Genomic DNA, 22,914 nt, shown 5'->3' on the forward strand with positions numbered 1-22,914 from the left:
AGTGCTCGGGGTCTGCGGGCACCGGGCTGTGTTCGCAGGTATCAGTGATCAAGGGGCACTGAGATGTGTGTGGGTGTGCTGGCACTCGAGGCCGTGGGGGATGCATGTGGGTACATTTCGGACAGTAGGTACCAGGAAAGTGTGGGTGTTCCAGGGTTGGTGGACATGCCAGAGCTGCTTGGTAGCGGCAGTTCTGGGTATACTGGGCCAGCAGAAATTGAGATGTGTGGCAGCTTTCTGGGCAGCTTGCTGAGTCCCATCGGGGGTTGGTGAGGAGAAACATGACTGCTGTGTCAGAGATGCATGGGGGACAGCTGGTGAGGAGAGGGGCTGGTGAAACTCCATCTTAAGCCACCTGCAGATTTTAGGTTGAGCTCATGCATTTCTTGGGGAGTAAGGCTCATTCAGGCTATTCTCAGAGGCTCTCTTTGCAGAAGGGGGTGTTGATGGGAGTAAAGTGTCCCTAAAGGGATGCTGTGGAAGTGGCACAATTCTCCCTTTCTTGGGCTGTCTAGAGAAATGGCCTTTATAGGTTGAGCACTAAGCCTGATATTTCTGACTAGCTGGCAAGGATTTAGTATCAGGTTGAGTGAGCTGAAGCAAACGAAGGAATGCCATGAGTGGAAAGTGAATTCCATGAGCAGAGCAGTTACATGAAGTGGAACAAGAACAACCCTGCCTTCAGCTCTGTTCATAGCAGAATAATCAAGGAGCTACAGTGCTAATGGGGAGCCAGTAAGATGGTCATCTTTTCCCAGCAATTAATTGCATGATGTATACAGAGAGAGATATAGCTGTATACAGATGTAGCTCTTGCTGAAAGTAACACTTCAGTTGCTTGTGATTAGCCTTTGGGTAGCTGCTGTGCATCTGGTACACCTGCATCAAGGCTTTTGTGCATCTGTTAAAAGGTAATTTCATTTTTTCTAATGAGTACAAGGTGCCATGCCAAAAAAAAAAAAGAGTGTATTTGACTTTGAGAATGTTAGATTTACAAGTGTTCTAAAGAAGTGTTCCTAACTTTTATAGCTGCATTAAAATTGAGCTGTCTTGGAAATGAATCTGTGATCCTCGAGATTATAAAGCCTGGATTTCCTCAGCAGGCACTTAAATATTAATAAAGTTTTCTCGCACCAGATGAGAGGCTGATAGGAAATTCCTGCTGCAGAAAACGTTTAGATTTCAGAATGGTGATGGTGTGGCTCATCTGAATGAACGTGGAGTTTACAGGCTTAGTAGTTTTCATATTTAAGTGATTGAATTGATCTGAAATACAGAAGATAGCAATTGCAGACTGTGGGTTTTCTGCATTTCACTGGTATAACCCTTAACCTTCATCTTTCATCTGGATTTGAGTGCTTCTGATCCAGAATCTCTCTTTAATTTTAGTGTGGGGACACTCTGTATTACTTTGTTGAATTAATTACCTTTGTTATTCATGATACCTTTATTTCATTTTCTTTATGTGCTGCTGTCTTTAGTTGTTTGACTTTCCCCTTCATCCAGCAAATACTGAAAACTTCACAGTGTGTTTGGAAATGCAAATCTGTGAGCACACATTTGTTAGTCACATGGAGTCCTCTTGCCTTCACTGGGAGGTGAGCCACTGCCTCAGGATTTTGGAAATGGTGCTGTTAGGCCTCAGTTTCAGTCCAAGTCATTAATGACACTGGCTGAAGCAAGCTCACTGGAGTAATTATGACTAGTAGATCAGGCTGTTCCAAACCAACTGAATAAAGAGCTGATTTAGGCTAGCAGAGAAAAATCAGAAATTGGCTTTGCTGTGCTTATAAATACTAAGCAGCTCAGAGATGTGCTTTGAAGTGCTTTGTTACAGCACTGACAGGAATGTGCTGGGGAAAATTCCCCACGTCAACAGTGTGAATGGTACAGTAGAGTTCATTGGACTTACAGATGTAACACTGAAGGAAAACACCCCTAGCACTGAATATCTCATTTATTTACAAAAGCAATGCTAAAACCATTAGCATCTCAAATAGCTGCTTTTGAAAAGCTCCCCTAGAATGATGGTGTGCTGATGAAAGTGAGGTTTCTGGGGTCAGCAGAAGACTGAAAGAATGGAAAACTGTAGAGAAATCCAGGTTTTGCTGCTTCCTGGGAAATGAGAACCACTTCTGTTAGAAATGTATTAATCCATCCTCATCACAGAGGATGCTGAGGAGACACCAACACTGGCCTGAGGTAAGAGAATGAGGTAATGCTGGAGCTTGAGGAGGCAAGAGCTTGCTGGAACAAGTGGATAATTAGAGAACTGTGGTATGGCAGGAGGAGGGAGTATGTCCAGATAATTCATGGAACTGAAAGGGCTAATCAGTGATTATGAGGTGGAACAGGTATAATAGGCTGTCTCTATTTGACTTTTCTTTTTAGAAAGTAAGAGGTGAAGACAATCAGTCAAACTAAGGCAGGCTTGCTCCTTGGCATGTAGGCTGATTGACATGAGAACTAAAATAATACTATGAATTTTCTGTGGTGAATGGTAATAAATCAGCCAGGGAGCAAAGAGGAAAAGACTGGCTGGAAGAGGAGAGGGGGAGGAAAACGGATTTGTGCACTGGAGAGAGAAAAGCCTAATGACAAGCAAATATAGAGGTATGGAAAGCAATGGAAGTGTTCCTTCCAACATCTTATTCATCTTTAGAAGTCACTACCATGAGACACTGAGAAGGCTTTGGGCTGAGCTGTCTCAGTGCAGTGCAACTATATTTAAATACCAAGCTTGACATTTTTGCAAGGCAAGTCTTTAGGTTATGGAGACAGGATTAACTGCCACACAGCAATAAATTTCCAGAGGGCACAAAATGCAGTCTCAGTGTAAATCTGACTAATGGGGATAGGGAGATAATTTTCCCTTTGGAGAGAGAAGGTTCTTTTTGTGAACATGGAACTTACCTCAGTTTTCTGGCCTAAGTCCTATCTGATTCAGAAGTTTCTTTCCCTCTGTTTGGAAGGTTCTGTCAATGTCAATACTGGGAGAAAAAGAGACCTGTTCTGCTCTCTTGTGGCAGTATTGCATTTCTCATCTCCCCAGTGTTTTTTGTTGTTGTGAAATATTCAAAGGCAATGAAGGCAGAGTTTAAGGTGTTGAGCCTGTAACAAAAAGAAGGTGAAGAACTGAGGGCATGAATGCTGATGTTTCCTGGCTGCCCTTTCACATGCTTGGCATCTGGCTCCTCCAGCCATGGGAATCCTCTGTGCAGTGGTACCTGGTGTGGGAGCAAGGCCAAGGGATGCTGCTGGAAGGGAGAAGGAGCTGAATTCAGCTTCCCCAACTCCCAGCTGCGAGTTTGGGCTGTGTATGGAAGGCTTCTGTTCTCAAGTGATACTGGTATTTGCTGATTGAAGGCAGCTGAGAAAGCACATCTGCTGAATTGATAAATATTGTTCCATACCACAAGCTGTGGCATCGCTTTGATCTTTACTGTCCTGACTATGGCAGTTTTTGATCTGCATTCCCTTTCCTTGGACAATGCTGACAACTGAGTTGGGAGATGTATTAAAAAAAAACCCATAAATAAAATTAAACTGTATTTCAGAGAAGTGCCATTACAAGCTCATTTGAGCCCAATTTAAATAGCCTGAACACTTTCCAGAAAATTGTTGTCAGAAGCCACAGTCCTATTTACAGTAGCAAGAAGTAATGGATGTCACTTTGATTAAGTGCATTTTTCTGAGGCTAATTATCAGCAAAGGATCATTTTGATGGATGAGGATGTTTGGAAAAGCTCCTTGTGCAGAAGAATTCAGCAACATCTGCATGAGAATTGTAACCTCTCCCGTTTCAAATAAAAGATTTTTCAGATGTTGCATAACTGAGAAAAGAGGCTTTGAACAACTGGAGCAATTCCTTTTTAGTTTCTACTTCCAGGTTAGACTTTGTAAGCTTCTTTGGCTTTTAACTGACATTTGGTCTTTGTTGAGTTTGTCACTGAGTGGTGGCTCTGAATCATGGGTTGGATTATAGTTGGCACAAACAGACCGGAATGCTGAAATACCAGGCTTGGAGGATCTGATCCTTGCAGTTTTCATGCTAACATGCCCCAAGTGACTTCCTCATCAAATGCATCATTACATTAATGGATCTCAGCAGTTTTGTGTCCCTCTGTCAGGTTCCTTGAATATGTCTGCAGCTGAGTCCCCACTTCATTGCCATTTGATTTAATGGGCAATTTCTCTCGTTTTATTTGGAAGATGCAGATGCTCATTTGAAAAATCCAGTTTGTGAAGAGAAGTTAGAGAGAGACATTTCTCTCTGTGATGGTGAGGTAATGGCCAATATTTTAGCTTCTGGACTGCAATGTCTGTTTGGGCTGTACCATCTGTGCTTGTGAAGGTTTGTATTTAGGATTTAGGAAATACAACTCTCATGCCCGTCTGCCTCAAAATTTCTCTGGGAAAGGCTTTTCACCTCCCTGCAGTTTGATCCTTTGCTTGTGAAGGCAGGATGGAGGTATTTATTGTTTAATACCTATTCCCTCAATAACAGCATTAAGACCCAGTGCCCCCCAGTCCTGTGTGCTACATCTCTCAAGGGATGGCTCAGTCTCAGTTGTGATGCCTGAGCCCAGCTCCAAACCAAGTGATAAATAACACTGGTGAGGATGGTGGGAGCTGAAACAGAACCTCAGGAGTGGCTGTGTGACCACTGGAACTGAATTGTTCCTCCTCTGCTTTTGCCACCTGGCAAAGCAAAATCAAAACATTTATTAATTTGATTAGGCTGTTTTCCTGAGTCAGTGCTTTGTCAGGAAGTTTCTCTGTGACAGAACACAAGCAAAATCCTCAGCCAGCCTGTGGCAGTGACCCTGCTCCCAGGCAGAGTGACTGCTGCTCTGTAGAGGCTCCTGCTCCTGGGCCAGGCAGCAGAGTGAGCCAGGCAGGTGACACATAGTGGTGTAGCTCTTTCCCAAGTAGATCCCTACAGCTCCTCTGCGTCAGCCCAGGCTGTGGACAATTGCAGAATCTCAGCATGGTGGGGTTGCAAGTGACCTATGGAGATCATGCAGTCCAACCCCTCTGCTAAGGCAGGGTCATCCAGAGCAGCTTGCCCAGGGTCACAATGTCCAGGTGGGTTTGGAATCTCTCCAGAGAAGGAGACTCCACAACCTGTCCTTGCTGAGGCTTGCTCCTGCTCTCTGAATGTGTGGACAGGGGTACCTCAGGCCACCAGACATGGCTCTGAAACGTGGCGTCTTAGGTCTAGACAAGCAGACCTTGTAGTATTGTAGGATAAAAGCACCTGGGGCACAGTGTTGTTGCACTTAGAGCTGCTGCCAGTCCCATTTGCCACCTTGCAGGGAAGAGTAACCAAAAAGACTGCAGTCCTGGGTGGCCCAGTTCTCTCCAGCAAGGGTGACAGCAGCATATCCTCTCCCTTGACGGAGGCAAACTCAACTTATATCACCACTGGATTCCTCAGCCTGGCTCCAGATGGGATATACCTGTGTGAAGAGTGTGTTGGAAGGCTGGGACACCTTTGTAGGGGGGATTTGCTTTTTCTTCTGTTTGTAGATCTTTTCTTTTAACAACAGATAACGTTCCTACCTGCACTTTGCTTTTCCAGATGTTCTGAAAGGTTGCAGGGATGATTACTAATGCAGTGTCTTAATTGAAGTGTTCTTTGGAGTTCTTTAAATGGATGTTTCCTTCTAGCTATTGGTGTGCCTTTGACTACTCACTCTAAGGCAGGAGCCCCTGGACATCAGCAGGAATATTAGGAAAGTTATGAAAGTAATAGACTAAGGGAAGAAGAGCACTTCTTTTATAATTGTATATATTATTTTATTTAAAAAATGTCATTACTCTTTTCAGGGATATTGCTTTTACTGTCAGTAACAGACCCTTGCTAGCAATAAAAGTGCGTGCACGTAGCAGTCTGGTGGAATGAGCAGAGGTGTCCCTGGAGTTCTGCAGCCTGTACAGCTGTACCCTGATGAGAAGGAGAAACAACATTGATTTTCAGTTATTTAGTGCAATTTAACACCATGGGCTCAAATTTCCATCCCTCCCTGGTGGCTTTGCTTGGTTTATTCACTTTCACTTGGGTTTCTCTTCAATTTATTGGGCAAATGGGCTGGCAAGTGAAAGCAGTGTTTCAGATTACCTGAAAGGGAAAGCATGGCCAGAGGTGGCAGAGGGCCATGTCTGCCATGGCCATGGGTGTAATCCCAGCAGAGACTCATACCAGTTGCAGATCTGAGGTTTTTTTTGGCTCAAGTTGTCTGCAAGAGCAAAAGGGGAGAACAGGGCCATGGGAAGGAGCTAGTGCTGGTTCTCCAGGTGCTCTGCAAGATGGGCATGCTGCCAGGGAGGACCTGAGTGGCTGACACAGACCTTACAGAAGGAAAATTAAACACATTGCAAACCAAATATTTTTTACTTCTCTTGACCAAGTTACACAGGAAATGTGGAAAGTCCAAACTGAAAAGTTGCCTGCAGTGAAGCTGAAGGCATGGAATGCAGAGTGGTGTGAAAAATGCTGGAACCTTGGTTCCTACCATGGTTAACTAGGGGAAATCTCTTTCCACGTGTTCCTTGAATGAGCCTGAAGCCTGGTGGGGACATTGCTGGTTGCTCCAGCTGTGTGTGCACCTTTATGCCTGGGGCTTCTTGGAGCTGCTGTGCTCAGATGGGCAGCTACTTAAACTGCCCAGTAAAGAGCAGAGAACAGACATCACATGTTAGCTAGTGGAAGGTTGATTGCATATAAAATCTTGGCAGAGATCACAAATGTGGGTTTCTGTCCACAGATTTGGTGAAAAAAAATTATGACTTTTGTTATCTTTCTTTTTGTTGTTGTTGTTAGGTCTGTTCAGCCTGGAAACAAGAACACTCTGGAGAGGCCTTATAGTAGGCTTTCAGTACCTGAAGGGGCTACAGGAGAGCTGGAGAAGGACTGTTTCTAAGGCCCTGTGGTGACAGGACAAGGGGCAATAGTTTTAGACTAGATCAGGGTAGATTTAGACTGGACATTAGGAAGAAGTTCTTTCCTATGAGGGTGAGACAGTGGAACAGGTTGCCCAGAGGTGGATGCCTTATCCCTGGAAGTGTTTAAGATCAGGCTGGATGAGGCTTTGAGCAACCTGGGGTAGTGGGAGGTGTCCCTGCCCATGGCAGGGGTTTTTAGAACTTGACAATCTTTAAGGTCCCTTCCAACTCAAGCCATTGTATGATTCTATGGTCAGAGCAAACCCCCGTGTCTGCAGAAATCAACGGAGTGCTGCTATTGACTTGGGTGAGGGTAGAAGGTCAGGCTGTCACCACTGCCTTAGTGACAGCATGAAAAACAACTTGGCAGCTGTAGCTGTAATTGCAGAGAATGCATTAAATTTTTCTGCTATGTTTTCCCACTGCCTTATCTCGTCACAGTTGCATCTTTGTTCCCTAGGGAAATATTGCTTTCTGAAGGTGGTGCTCATTCCTTTTCCCCTGCACAACCTGTTCAGTGACTGATGGTGTGTAGGGAGTTTTAGCTCAGACTTCCCCCACTGGCAGCCTCGGGAGAGATGGGGGCCCAGGTGCTGCCCCACCATCACTGCCTTCTGCAGCCAGTCCTGTCCTGACGCTGGCTCTGCTTGAGTAAGTGGCCTTCTCATGGACCCCACTGTGGTCATGGTAAAGGAGGTGGCAAGCAGAGCCTAAACTAAGCGGTGAGTAAACGTCTCCCCCTGTAAGGCACAGCATCTCAGACACTTCATTTGTGGCAGGCTATGCAGCAGAGGGGTTTAGAGAAGAAGAAAAGCCTGAAGTCTGAATCCGAACATCTCAGTTTCTGAGCAGTTCTGCCAATAGAGAGGATTAATTCTTTATTGTCTACTGTTTTCAGTCCTGCTTATCAAGAGAGACGTGAACACATTTCCTGCTGAAGCCCTTCAGCTAGTGAAGATTTGCTTACCATGCTGCATTTGCCTCTGCTTCACTGGCACTTGCCTGGATCTGTAGCAAAGCTGTAGGCATTTGTTTGCAAAGAAAACACCTTGGTTATTCCTCCTGACTGACAGCTCAGTGAATAGGTCACACCAGCACTGTACCAACCTTTTGCCAGCTACCTACAGAGCTGCACCAGCCACAGTTTGTCCATGAAAAGTTGGCACGGCAGGCTGCTGGGCAGCGTGAGGCTGAGCAGCACCAGCCTCCAAGCCCCTGAGTCGGGAGATTTCTTCCATTAGCAGTCTATTAATTTGCTGCATTGCTCTAATGAAAATAATTTTCTCTTCCATTCTTTCTTATCTTTCAAAGAGTGCAGAGTTTAGATCACAGTGCTACATGACACTTGGTATAAAATGCTACTGTTGAAGTTTTATCTGCTATCATGACCTTATTTCCTCTCTCCATCACTGTTTTTCCCTGCCTGCTTTTGTGCAGCAGTTGTGTGGGTGTGCAGACACACATAGCACCATGTACAAGTAGCCATGGCCGCAGCCTCCGAGAGTTCAGAGCCAGACCAGGACGTGGGCGCAGCCGGAGGGAGGGAAGGAAGGAAGGAGGACTTGTGCAGAAGGCTGAGGACAACAGCACATGCTGATGGAGCCCGGGGGTGGGTAGCTTCATGGGGTCAGCTGGGTAACATAAAGACTGAAACAGCATCAAATTAAATGGGTGAGATCAGTGATTTGCTTCAAGGGCAAAGGGCCGAAGTGTGGCTGGAGTGGGGACACAGAGTGCAGTGTCATCTTGGTGAAGCTGAGAGGTTTGTTCAACTCTTGCCACTGTAGGGCTACTGTGTTGATGTATTAGTCTGGCCTGATAAGAGCTAAAAAACACAATGAAGGTTTGTCTTGTGCCTGAAGCTGGTGGCTCAGAAATAGCCTGCTTTTGCTCAGGGTGCAAGTGCTGCTTGCAAAGCTGGGCACCAGTGAGGTACTGGCTGCTGCCTTCTGCTGTGCCACCAGCATGCTCTGATGGGCTGGAACCAAAGCTGCCCCAGCTCCCCGCACTGGAGTTGTTCCCAGCTGGGGTGTGAGGAGCAATGCTGAGCCCTCACCTCTTCCCTCGGGGAGGGGAGCAGCCTTCCACCAGCCAGGGACTGATCTGTGTGCTTGGATGGGCTGTTTGGTGTTGCAAGGAGCTGATAGAGAAGAGCACAGGTACTCATTGTGGTCAGTGCAAACCTCCTTCTGTTGTTTGGGGAGATCCACCTCAGACACCATTCACTTTCTCACCCTTATGGCATTGCTCCTTTGACCCGCATGGGGCTGCCCAGTGCCCGACCCTTGCTCTGTGCCCGACCCTTGCTCTGTGCCCGACCCTTGCTCTGTGCCCCACTGCAGTCGATTTACTGAGGCAATTTCATGTCTGCTGTTGTCAACAGTTTCGTTGCCACAGATGATTTTTGCTGCAGTCTCATAACACTCTGGTAGAGCCCTCTTGAGGACAACACAAACATGACTCCTACCCAATAGAACTCCCTGAACTCAGGGCAAAATTGCGATTTCATTATTCTCCCCAGGACTCTTCACTGTCAGTTGCTGTCTAGCTTTGGTTGTAGCCTTGCATAAAGCTGACTGGCAAGGTGTGTTTGGTGCTGGAGGAGCTGTCTGTAGGGTGGACCAACCCTGAAAGGGTTGTCAAGCCCTGGAACAGGCTGCCCAGGGCAGTGGTGGAGCCCCCATCCTTGGAGGGATATAAAGGCTGTGGAGATGTGGTGCTGAGTGGTCTGGCTTAGTGGTGACCTGCAGTTCTCAGTGAATGGTTGGACCTGATGATCTTAAAGGTCTCTTCCAACCAAAACTGTTTTATTCTGTGATCTCCTGGGACTGATCCGTGATTGAGACTGGCTGGACTTCGTTACATTTGGGTGGTGATTTCTGCTGCCTAGTGAACACTCTGTGCTCTCTCCTTTGCAGGCTGTGGCTGTTTTGCAGGTTGTTTGGACTCTGCACTCCTCAGACCTGCTGGGTCTCTAGCCAAGGGGCTCCATCCACCAATCATAAGTGCTGCAGCTTGACAGGACTGCAGCAGCTTTGGGAAGGAATCGTGGGGGAGTGCGGCAGGGAGGCTGCGGAGCCAGCACCGGTACTACAGCGACTGTGTTTGCATTAGTGACTCTGCTGCGCTTCCTGCAGCCCACGCAGGCTCCACGGCAGCAGCAGCGTTGCTCTGTAAATTTAGCAGCTGCCTTTAAGCAGGGAGCAATTACTTTTGGGGCTGTGGGTAGAGTCATCAAGCCGTTCCGCGTGTCTCAGATCCATTCCCGCTGCGCTGGTGGGGACTGTTCGCTTTGGTTGAGTTTTGCTGCAGTTGTGTTCTGACTTCAGAGCAATACAAGCAGATTTGTTGAGGACTTGGCCTTCCCAAATACCTGACCAGCCCTCTGTGAGCCTTGGCCAGTGCCCCAGTGAATCCAGTACCCGTTGCTGGGGTGCCACGGAGCAGTTAGAGCATGAAGCACGAATGTGGTGGCTCCGTGACAGAGTATGTGATAGCTCCCTGATGGCAGGAGCTGTCAAGAAAAACGTCTCCTCTGTCTAGGAGAGAGGAATGTTTCTGGGGAGCAGGTGGTGAAGATGTTTAGCAAATGTCAGCCTGAGACCTTGCCATCCCGTGGGCAGCAGTGACATTGCTGAGAAATGTGTTATCCTGTCAGGAAGCAGCAAAAAATCCACCAGTGAAATGTTTACGAGCAAGGCAGGCCCTTGCCAAAAGTGGGAGTTCTTCTACTCCTGAGACTCACAGAGTGAGAGCTCCTCAGAGCACTGGGAATCCTGCTCCTGTGCATGTGGAGGCTGAAGGCAGGAGCTGTTGGCAGTGGGTGGACAGGAGATTGCTGTCCCTCCTGGGCCAGCCTCTGCTGACCCTGAGCCATGGCTCCTGCCCTCTCTTTGGAGTTGGTTTTGCTATTTTGGCTCTGGGTTTGAGAAAGGAGCACTCGGTGAGCTTCCCCCTGCCTCTGTGGGGATGGTGGGAGGATCTTGTCTCTTTCCCCTTCTGCACTGATCAGGACCCAGCAGGGGCAGTGCCAGGTGAGCAGCTCTGGTGAGACACAGATGCCTCTGCCTGAGGAGGGAGACTTGGCCTTGCCGCTCGTGTAACTTGGGTTGTGACAGAGCTTGTGTGGCTGGGGCTCAGCCAGCACTGCCTTCACCACTGGTCCCAACATGGTATCTTTATTTTTACTGGAAAGAACAGGCAGCTTCTGCCTAGCTGTAGGCAGAGGGGAAGTGAACACTCTTGGTGTAGCTTGTCTTGAGTCTTCTCTTCTGTTTCAGCTGAGCTGGTCTTGTAGCTGCAACCATCAGGACAGCAGCATCTGGCCAAGCCATACTGCATTCATTCTGGAACTACCTTAATCCACTTCCCCACAACTATTTAATTTGAACTTTGCTGTGTGCATTGTACTGATTTGTATGTGAGCAAAAAGGCTTCAACCGAGAGGACAGGCTAAGGGAATTGGCTTTGTTCAACCTGGAGAAGAGAAGGCTCTAGGGAGACCTTGTAGTGGCCTTCCTGTACCTGGAGGGGGCTACAGAAGAGCTGGAGAGGGACTATTTGTAAGGGCCTGTGGTGATAGGACAAGGGTCAATGGTTTGAAACTAGAGTGGGGTAGATTTAGATTGGACATTAAGAAGAAGTTCTTTACTACGAGGGTGGTGAGACACTGGAATGGGTTGCTCAGAGAAGTTGTGGATGCCTCATCCCTGGAACTGTTAAAAGTCAGGATGGATGAGGCTTTAAGCAACCTTGTCATGCAGAGGTGTCCTGACCATGACAGGGGATTTGGAATTTTTAAGGTCCCTTCCAACTCAAGCCATTCTATGATTCTATGAACTTTCCTGTAGACAGGCACTAAATGCAGCTTTTCAAAGCTAAAACACTGCCTAAAACATTTTCTTGCTGACCAGCTATGGATATGATTGGATGGCCAGGAGTGGGGAGAGCTGCAGAGACCTAAAGAAGCTCCTTTGCCCCGTGCCCACATGTCAGTGTGTGAAGTGCATAATCACATCTGGGCTAACAGCTCTGTATGGGAGTATTGTTTGAAAAATTTCTAATTTAATCAAATGGATAGTAATTGATGATTAGAAGAGAGTTTAATTGAAATAATTGGCATGCACAGTAGAGTGCTAATTTCGTTTGGCATTTATAATGCAGAGTCACAGTGTTTGTTCAAGGACAGAGGAATGGGAATTAGGTGGTGCCCCTATTTCTCAGTGAGAACTTACAGCTGGTCTCTGGAAAGACATTTATTGGGGGAGGCTATTTAGTCACTGTTCTTCAGCTTGGGTTTTGAAGATGGATTTGCTTCATTACAGTTTGATGCAATTACACCCACGCTGCTGAGAGTGAAGACCTTCTCTGACACTTCAGTTCCCACTTAGGATGACTTGAGAGATTGGTCTTTCTAGTCATCTGGAGCAGCTCCACGTCTTTGGCACAGGGACATACCCTGCTCAAGGAGTTCACACACAGAGACTTGCATGAGGGTGCTCGCCCATGTGCTGGTGTGCAAGCAAGGAAGGGGATGCTGCTCCTCTCTATACATCCTTTCATCCCCTCCTGTCTGAAATTCCTCAAGGCCAGTTCCAGCATAGCAAAATAGTACCATGAGGTTTCCCATGTGTAGAAGGACTTTATAGTCTCATTCCAGGGTGGAGGTGTCTCAAATTGCCATCTCAGAACTGTTGTACAGAGACTGCCATGAACTGCAAGGTTCTGCTGCAGAAGTTGGTAATGTATTGGGTTACTGAAAGTGTTACATGGTGAGGAGATAGTGATATGAAAAAACATTACATCTCATCAGCTTCTTCCAGAGCTGACATTCATGAGTTGCTCCTTTTCATCTTTCTCCAAAATGCTTTTAGAGTTCAATATTGTCACTAGGTTTAGGTCCTTCCCACGCAGTATCTGCACTTAAAACTGCCCAGTGCTGATGGAGAGGTTTGTTGCTGGCAGCTACTGAGCTAAAATCAAGAGGAAAAACAATTTCTAGTCAGCTTTTGTTCTAGTCTCTAATGGGAGATATTTCTTTCTTGCTAAGAACTTGTAAATGCGTTTTAGTGCTGGATGCAGTGCTCTGTGGCTAAGAACTGTTCAGCCTCCCAGGACTCAGCAGTGCAAATATTTCTGCCTACAGACATGTACAAAGCACATTGCACTGTATGAAGGGTAGAAGCCTTCCCAATGGTGTGAACTAAAATACCCCAATCAGCAGTGATGAAAAAGAGCAAAAGCCACAGCTATCAAGCCCCCAGACTTGCTATCCAACACCCAGGGACATGCCTTGCTCTGCTTTGTGAAGGAATCCTGGCTGCAGAGCTGGGCAGCAGGCTCAGGCTAAGCCCAAAAGGTTAAGTAAATCCAGACCCATCCTTTTCATGGACTGCTGAAGTTTTTCCAAGAGAAGCTGCCCCAGGAAGGCAGACAGAGCTGGAGGTGAGGGACAGCCTTTGTTCGCCATGTAAGTGTGCTGAAGCAGATGGCATGGTGCCAGGCATAGCTTTGCCTGCTGAATGAGGTTGGCATTCACGCCCCCAGGGATTTCTTTGCCATCCGTGTGCATGTTGCCGAGTTCCTGAGGGACTGCACTGCTTCAGAGGGAGCAAGTGAGAGCCTGATGCTACTTTTCTTGAGCCATCTTTTGAGAGCTGGAACAATGACCCTACCTTTTAAGGCTTTTTCCCCCCTCTAGGCTGCCCTATTTCCCACTACCACATCTTAGGAAGAGAAAGGAGTGCAGCTGAACCTGCTGGTGCAGATATTAACGCAATCATGATCTAATTGAATCTTGATCCCATTAAACACCCTTAATAATCAGAGAGTTTCTCGCTTGGTTTAATGAACTCTTTTCCAGATGACGAGGCTGCAAGATCAGACACTTGGTATAAATGTCTGTTTATTAAACAATCTTTCTTTCTCAAAGCTTCTGCCTGGTCAGAATGAATATAAATGGAGAGGGTGGTGTTTGCAGTTCAGTCTTTAAGGACACACTGGGTTTAAAAAAAAAAAAAAAAAGGGCTTTTTCCTTCTTGTTTTTGTGTGTCTTTAGATGAGAGATGTGTAGAGGCCAGGACAATTTTTTTTTAAGTGTGCTTTTTACTTTAAATGTATGAGGCAGTTGAGAGCTGGTGTCTGTGAAATAGCATCTGCTGTCAGACTGACTCCTGGAGTGGTTATTTCCTTCCCAACAGATGATTTGGTCATGGGAGTTGAACCAGAAGCTGACAGGCAAGATAAGTCCAACCATGTCCAATAACCACGCTTAAAATCCTTTTCTGGGGCTGTAGCTCACCTTCTGCTTGTGCCTGGCCGTGCTTGGCAGAAGGCAATGCCTCTGCTGGCTGCATCGGCAGTGCTCGTCTCCTCTGGGGAGGATTGCAGGGGGGTTTAGTGCAGAAGAGGCCTCTGGAGGTTCTCACATCAGTGACATAGGGTTTAATGCAGTCATCTGCACACTTCACTCCTATATTTCAGAGTACATGAGGTGGCTGGGTACCTGACATTGTAAAAGACCTTCACCATCATGCAACTGCTGTCTTTAAGGCTTGTAGGACACGGTGCCTGTTCTTGCTGGTGGTTTGGATGGCCTGAGTATGACACATGAAACCTTTCTTTTCACAGAATCCCAGCATGGTGGGGTTGGAAGGGACCTCTGGACATCATCTAGTCCGATCCCCCTGCTAAAGCAGGGTCACCCAGAGTAGGCTGCACAGGATCTCGGTGTCTAGCCGGGCTTGGAATCTCTCCAGAGAAGGAGGCTCCTCAGGCTCTCTGGGCAGCCTGCTCCAGGGCTCCAGCAGCCTCCATCACCTTTTCCTTTTAATGTCTTGCTGCTGAGCCTTCGTTTTGGCTGAATGTGTACAGAGAGACCATGCTTGTCAGCTCCCAAATGGCATCTGGGTGCAGTGTGAGCTTCAAGTTGGGTACTGCCCATCCCATGACTGGCAGGACCTCCTGTCTGATGGCAGAACTGCCAGCTACAGGTTGGTAAGCAAATTTTTCTCATTGAAGTTAAAATAAGAAGCATGCTTGGAGATCAATGGTCTGGTACAACCCCTTGTTCTAGTCCTTCCCACACACTGTGATGAGGCTGTCATAGACTCCATGGAGTTCATGGCTCATTTCTGCAGCTCATTGTGAATTTGTTTTTATATGGATTTGCCATTTCCTCTGCCTTATATAATGTCTTACAAAATGAAAGGTGACATTAACAGAAAAAAACATGGCAAATGGTACCTAGCATCATCCAGTGACCCTGGGGAAGTTAAAAAAGAGAGAATTATTATCATGACACATGGTTGGCAGAGCTGCCGGTGAGCCCCAAAGTTTCTGCTTTGAAGATTCATCTTAAAAAATCCCAAGCCAAAGCAAACCAAAACCCCAAACCAAAAATCCAACAACAACAAAGTCCCAAAAACCCAAACAAAAAAATCAAAGAAGAGAAAAAAAGTGTTAAAATTTGTAGATGCTAAAATTCTCCACACTTTAAGCAGAAACTCTTTGAGCCATTTAATAAGCAGCCACTGCTTTGCAGTTTAACAGATCATTTCATTAGAATTTTAATGCTTTGGTAACAAAGTTGTCACAAGAAAGTAATTAAAAAAAAGAAAATCTCAGGGTCCCTTAAAACTGCAAAGTAAGGATCACTTTGGAAGCCTCTGTGAAATTGCTTCCTGGTGAGCTCTGCTGGAGGAGGTCTGTGAGGTGTTCTGCAGCTCCATCCAGAGCATCACAAGCTCCTGAAAGCACTTCACTGCTGGGCTGGAATTAGCAAGTGCTCAAAGGGCTTTGTGGGGAGGCACAAGGTGCTTTTTCAGCCCTTGCTGTCTGTCACAAACCCTGGAGGAAGCCAGGATGAGGCCCAGGGGAGCAGGGTGGCCCCTGGAGTGGAGTGTTGTTGGACAGCGTGCTGCAGGAGCTGGAGCTGAGCATGCTGCTGTGGTCTGCCCTGTCCTTAGCTGCTGACCAGGGATGCTCAGAGCTTCCTTCGGGTCTTGGCTCAGCTGCCAGTGGAAAGAAGGCAGCAAGGGGAAGGTCCTGGCCTTGGAGTGGGGCTGCAGGGCTCCATCCATTGGAAAAGGCTGGAGGGGAAGTTAGAGACACCAGAGAGGTGGTAGATGCCTCATCCCTGGAACCATTCCAGGTCAGCTTGAGCAAGGCTCTGAGCAACCTGCTGTAGTTGCAGATGTCCCTTCTCACTGCAGGGCAGTTGGACTAGATAAGCTTTAAAGGTCCCTCCCAACACAAACCAGTCTGTGATTCTATAACTGCTGTGGTAATTACTCCCCACATGGCTTTATTGCCTGACTGACAGCTTGGGCATGGAGACTTCTTCATCCCTGCTCCTCCTGCGGGTATCATGAGTGATTCCCTGGGTGTTTACAAAGTGTTTGCACATTCCCAGGGGAAGCAGAAACTCTTAGAGTAAGAAACATTTATAGTGTAAAGATCCTTACAGCTGGGAGGCAACAAACTGCAGCTGCTGGCAGCGGAGGGCAGTCCCCAGCCTGCTCATCCCTGGGAAGGTTGCTCTGCCAGCCCCAAACTCTGAGTCAGGGAACAGCCCAGGAGCCCAGGGTGTAGATCCTGCCCTGCCACTCCTCTGAGCATCCCTGCTCCCTGCATTGCTCCGGCTCTCTGCACAGTGCCACGGCTGAGTCATGCTCTGGAAGCTCTGCCCATCCCTGCCAGTGCTGGCTGTCAACTCTGCTGGGTGAGACCCCGATGCTGGGCTCATTAAATCTTGGGAAGCAGCTTGTGACCCTGTTATGTACTCATCTGGAAAAGTGACTCGGCTCTGCCTGACTACTTTGCTCTGCCTGAAGACTTTTCATGCTTCCCTTGCAGATACATATTTAGGTTTCCCCAAGGGCTTTAATTTCCTTGCTGGCTTGAACAGCTGTGACAGGTATACAGACACCTTCCCTTTTCCTCTGGCCATTTTAACCTCTTTCCAGCTTTGTTAAGAAGTGGGAAGAGTTTACAAGTGACTGGAAAGATCCAGGGTCTCCTTGCTCTGCCTGTAAGCACGTAAAGTGCACCCCAGACACAGGAAGCGGGTCGGAGGTAGCGTGGCTCTGTAGGGATATTCAGCATCTGCTCAGGTCTGCTCTATTTCTCCTGCTCCCTGCAAAGCAATCCCAAGTTAACATTCTGGGTTTGCAGCTTTCATGTTTGTCGCTGATGAGCCACACTTAGAGAGGTAAAAATGGGTTTGCAAAGGCTGCGATGACAGTTCTGGGATTCAGCGCGCGAGGCTCCTGCGTCGCAGTTACATAAGGACTCTTGCCAGCTCCCCGGGGAGTTGGGCAGTTTCTTGGCCAAGAGGACCTTCTGTCCCTCCTCTGGGCTGGCCAGGAGGGGACTCGTTGGAAAACCCACCCACAGTCACCCATGGGGGCCAGGGTGTAGCTGTAGGGGGACTGGATGAGCCCCCAGCACTCAGAGCCGTGGGGTGCTGGGGCTGGTGTGGGTGCTGGGGCTGGTGTGGCTACTGGAGCTGGTGTGGCTACTGGAGCTGGTATGGCTGCTGGAGCTGATGTGGGTGCTGGGGCTGGTGTGGGTGCTGGGGCTAGTGTGGGTGCTGGGGCTGATGTAGCTGGTGTGGGTGCTGGGGCTGGTGTGGGTGCTGGGGCTAGTGTGTCTGCTGGAGCTGGTGTGGGTGCTGGGGCTGATGTGGGTGCTGGAGCTGGTGTGGGTGCTGGGGCTGATGTGGGTGCTGGGGCTGATGTGGGTGCTGGAGCTGGTGTGTCTTCTGGAGCTGGTGTGGGTGCTGGGGCTGGTGTGGGTACTGGGGCTGGTGTGGGTGCTGGAGCTGGTGTGGGTGCTGGAGCTGGTGTGGGTACTGGGGCTGGTGTGGGTGCTGGAGCTGGTGTGGGTGCTGGAGCTGGTGTGGGTGCTGGGGCTGATGTGTGGGTGCTGGGGCTGATATGGTTGCTGGAGCTGGTGTGGGTGCTGGGGATGGTGTGTCTGCTGGAGCTGGTGTGGGTGCTGGGGCTGATGTGGGTGCTGGGGCTGATGTGTGGGTGCTGGGGCTGATATGGGTGCTGGAGCTGGTGTGGGTGCTGGGGATGGTGTGTCTGCTGGAGCTGGTGTGGGTGCTGGGGCTGATGTGTGGGTGCTGCTCACTGCACAGGGTTGGGGGAAGCTGCAGGGCATGACCAGGCAGTTTCTGAATCCTGGGTCAGTAAGGATGCTGCTCTTCCCTCTTCTAAATACTAACGTTTTGAAATTGTTAACATTTAAAATGTTGATGCAGAGCACTTGGGGAAGAGGAGAGAAATCAAAGGCTCTTCCAGTATCAGGCACACCAGCCCCGCCCCAGGCTCACAGCCTGCCTGCAAGCTCTGTATGTATTTTCTTACTTTACATAATTTTGCCATCTCTCTCCATCAGCCCAGCTCTTCAAAGGCTTCCTTCTGTTTCCAGCTCTCTTGCTACTGCTAAATATGCTCTCTAAAATGTTCCCTTTTCCCTGAAACTCCAGTGCTCTGGTTTATTAGAGAAGCCTCCCAAACTCAGCTGAGGAGCTGCTGGGTGAGGCAAGGAGCTGCTGCCAGGTGCTGTTCTCCGGGCTGCCTGATTGAGCTGCCAAGATTAAATAGGGGAAGTGAGGAAATAAAACCCAGCCAGTTAATTTCTGCCTGTGTCATGCAAATCTTTCAGCTGCCTTGAGTGTCTGTTACAGCACTAGATGGCCAAAGGTTTCTGCAGCTGTGGGATGGTGCCAGTGAATCTTGGTGCTTCCCTGCTCCAGGCTCCCTCCCGCTGGGTTTCTTCTGTTGGCTGTGGTGCCAAGCACGCCACAGAATCACCATGGGGATGGAGCAGCCCCACAAGCCTACCATGATGGGACAAGGTGCCACAGGGTGGTGCAAGAGGGAGATCCTCCGAGGTTGATACCCTTCCAAAGGTGGATATGGCTGCAGCAGGGACATTGCCTGCACTAAATGTGCTTCTGGAGACTCCTGAATGGAGACAGGGACTTAGGTAGAGTCGTGGTTTTGGCAGTGAGCACTCAGCCCAGTTGCTGTCCCAGCCAGCTGCTGTGACGACAGAAATCCCTGCAGTTTGTGAACTTTTCCTGAAATGCTTTTAATGACAGTTTAATAAGAACACTTAGTGCTTGGTACAGAGCTTCTCACCCCTGGAAATGAAATGCTTTACTGCAAAGGGTAAGGACCATTATCCCCTGTGGTCACAGGGGGGGAATAGCTGGATATTATTTGTGAGAGTAATTATAACAAGTGGAATTAATCAACTTTTCATATGAATGGTGTTGCTTTTTAAAGGCAAATGTTGGGTAAGAGTCCTAGATACAAAGGAGAACTCACAGTGGTGAAGAACCCTCTGACGGCTTCTCGGGGAACTCATCAGTGCCTGTGGTGCAAAGACATTAACCCTGCCAAGGCAAGGTGCAGAGGGAGCAGAAAGCAGTGGAAGTAAAGGCAAGACAGGGCTTGGTATTGGCTTACTGGTGCCCTAGATCTTGATGAGCAGGCATTGGAGGGAGCTGCTCTTACCCCAACCTCTGCGTGTGTCGCTCCCTCTGCACATCGCCCCTGCAGCTACTCCGTGCCCTTGTTACTTGGCAGGACTCTCCCAGCTCTTGAATGTCCCCTGGGTCTTGGTGAGCTCTGTGCAGTGCATGGAGAAATTCCACTGAAATAATGGAGTGTTTCCTGTTCCTTAGCTGGAGGACTCAAAGAGGCTATAACTTCTTGCAAGCTCCTGTGAAGTCATTGAGGGTTGGGCTTTCTTTTTTTTCCCCTCCTTCCCTCTCCTGCTTTACATCAACCTCTTACATCTTGGCTCTCTTCAGACTGCAGGGGGAAAGGGCTTGGTTCTTCTGCTGAGTCCAGGGAAGCAGAGGCTTGTTTTGACTAGGACCTCTTGGTGTGATGGTGATGCACACGGTCAATAATAATATCTCTGTGCACTGTGAATGCAGGTGGGAGGGTAACTGAGATGCTTTCTGGTGCCACTGTCCTGCTGCTTGCAGCCAATTACTGGTTCTGTTTGTGAAGGTGCCAAGCCATGGATTCACCTCAAAGAAAATGAAATCCTGGGAAATCCTCCCATTAGCTTTGGCAGATCTGCTGCTGAGGAGAGGGGAAGGCAGGAGCTGTGATCCATAAGACACAGAGGTGCAGGAGCTTAAATGCAGACTGTGTTTGTCCTGCTACAGACTTGTCTGGCCCTGACCTGGTGTAGCAGTGCTCAGGCAGCACCAGACCCCATCTGCTTGAGGAGATCCATGTCTCTCATGGGGAGCAATCTCTGAGAAGTCCATGTCTCTGTGAACATCAGGTAAGAGTCACCATCCATCCCTGTTTTTTCCCCAGCCCCTTCAGGAAGGATTTGATCATCTGTGTCTTTGAAATGCTGATTTTCACTGCCCAGCTCATCTCTGAGAAAGATCTCCTTGCTCTTTGGCAGCAGCTGAGTGCTGAGGTCCTGCTGCCATGCCAGTGGCCACATGCCAGGGAGGACTTTCTGCTCCATGCTAATGGAAAGAAAACGGAGAGAACTTTTAAAATTGACTCTGGATCAATACCAACCACATTTTGTAAGCACTTTTGTTAATAAATACACAAATCCTTACTGTCCAGAGAGGATTCCCAAGCATCTAATCTATATTCTAATATCTCTGCAGTCTGAAGTAATCAGTGTATTGGGATCATACTTTTGACTGTAAAAGGAACCAAAACTCTTTGGATTCAACCCCCTCATTAACTGCAGCTCCACCTGCTGATCAATAGTCAAAAATATGGGCAGAAGGACCTATCTTGTTAGGAAAATTTTACTTGGGCCACCCTCGTGCAGGGTGTGCTGTTCAGGAGAGCAGGCAAGGGGCCCCAGGGTCAGCATGGTGGTATGAAAGGACATCTGACCCAGTCCAACCACCCTGCTCAAGCAGGGTCACCCTGAGCAGGTTGCCCAGGATCACAATGTCCAGGTGGGTTTGGAGTCTCTCCGCAGAAGGACTCCACAACCTCTCTGGGCAACCTGCTCCAGGGCTCCAACAAAGTTTTTCTTCCTGTTCAGATGGAACCTCCTGGGTTCCAGTTTGTGCCCACTGCCCCTTGCCCTGAGCACCACTGAAAAGAGTCTGGCCCTGTCCTCTTGCCCCTCAGCCTTTAGCTCTTGCTGAGCATTGAGGAGATCTCTTCTCAATCAGTTCTTCTCCAGGCTAACCCATGCCAGGTCTCTCAAACTTCCTGCATCATAAAGATGCTTCACTCCCCTTGTCTTTGTAACCCTCAGTCATCTTTGTAGCCCTTTGTACTCCTAGGCAAAGAATGAGCATGGGACACCAATATTAGGGGATTTTACTTTTTTTTTTTTTTTTCTTGTTGGCAAATCTGTTAAGGTCAGAGTCAAAAATATTCTAGTGAGGAATCATTTCCTCCAAAATAGTGACATTTCCAGCCAATTCTCTTGTAGAAGGTGCTTAGACAGAGCTGCTGTGCATGGCTTGGTGCTTCTCTGGCTGCAGGAGCCTTGCAATGAGTGTGGAGCTGCTTTTGCAGGGCTGAGCCTGAGCCTTGGCAACCTCAAAGCTTTGGCAGCTTTTGCAGAGCTCTTTGGCAAATCTCACGATGACAGTGTAGGGCATTCCCTGGCCACCAAAGGGCAGAACTGGAGTGTGTGCAGTCCTGGAAAAACACTTCAGCAAAGAGCTGGGCCAGAGGGTTTGTAAGGTTTGTCAAAGAATTAGTCATGCTCTGAAGTTTATTAAGCCATTAATGTCATCCTGTTACATTTGTTGGACTTTTGAAATATGGGAAGCCTTTTGTGGTGGTAATACAATTGCTGGGACTCTCCTTTGCCATGCAGTTATTGAATAGCAGGAAGTCAGGGCTGCCCTGAGGCAGCACAGAGCCAAACCTGCCCGATGAGGAGCAGCTGGAGGATCTGAGTGATAGCCCCAGTGGAAAGGTGATTGTCCTAGAGCAGCTTGACAGTGGGTCCATAGAACCAGGGAGCTCGTTGGAGAGATGATAACGAGCCTTGATATGTTGTCAGCTCAAGGCCCCTTACGTTATTGCTGTGCTTGGGTGAACACAGCCCCTCCTGCAGAGCAGCAGCTCTGCCAGGGTGATAGTCTCACATGAGATGCTGGTATGGTTGTGTGCTCAGATGAGCCGAGAGATGCATGGCCAGCAGGTCAACGGAGGTTGATTCTGCTCTCATGAGACCCCCACCTGGATTATCAAGTCCAGGTCTGGAGCCCCCAAAATAAGAAATATGGATCTATTGGAGAGGGTCCAGAGAGGGGCCACAAAGGTGCTCAGAGGGTTGGAGCACCTTTCCTACCAAGGCAGGCTGAGTCTGTTCAGCCTGGAGAAGAGAAAGCTCCAGGGAGACCTTAGAGCAGCCTTCCAGTACCTGAAGGGGGCTACAGGAGAGTGGGAGAAGGACTTTTTATAAGGGCCTGTGGTAACAGGACAAGGGGCAATGGTTTTAAACTGGAACAGGCTAGCTTTAGACTGGACATTAGGGAAAAGTTCTTTACTATGAGGGCAGTGAGACATGAGACAGTGGAACAGGTTGCCCAGAGAAGTTGGGGATGCCTCATCTCTGAAAGTGTTTAAGATCAGGCTGGATGAGGCTTTGAGCCACCTGGGCTAATGGGAGGTGTCCCTGCCCATAGCAGGGGTTTTAGAACTTGACAATCTTTAAGGTCCCTTCCAATTCAGGCCACTCTGTGATTCTTTGCAGAATGTGCTCTCCTACACGAGTTACCTGCTTCTGGAAGTGTCTTTGCACAGCTGATGCCTTTCAGGGTGACTTCGGCCGTGGGACTCAATGATCTTAGAGGTCTTTTGCAACCAAAACAATTCCATCATTCTATGACTTTTCAAGATTTTAAAAGATACTACTCTGACTGTTCTTCCTGAAGGCTTTGCTGACACTTTTGGGTTGTATCTCAACATAACAGGTTTGTTTACCAGG

At 48.2% G+C, this 22,914-nt stretch overlaps 1 protein-coding gene across 3 annotated transcripts in view; it reads left to right on the forward strand.

The window, feature by feature from the left end:
- KCNT1 (potassium sodium-activated channel subfamily T member 1) overlaps positions 1–22,914 on the forward strand; it is a 94,542-nt gene that overhangs the window by 14,793 nt on the left and 56,835 nt on the right. The window lies entirely within an intron of this gene.

Source organism: Indicator indicator, chromosome 28 (assembly GCF_027791375.1).
Source record: "Indicator indicator isolate 239-I01 chromosome 28, UM_Iind_1.1, whole genome shotgun sequence".
Taxonomy (NCBI): domain Eukaryota; kingdom Metazoa; phylum Chordata; class Aves; order Piciformes; family Indicatoridae; genus Indicator; species Indicator indicator.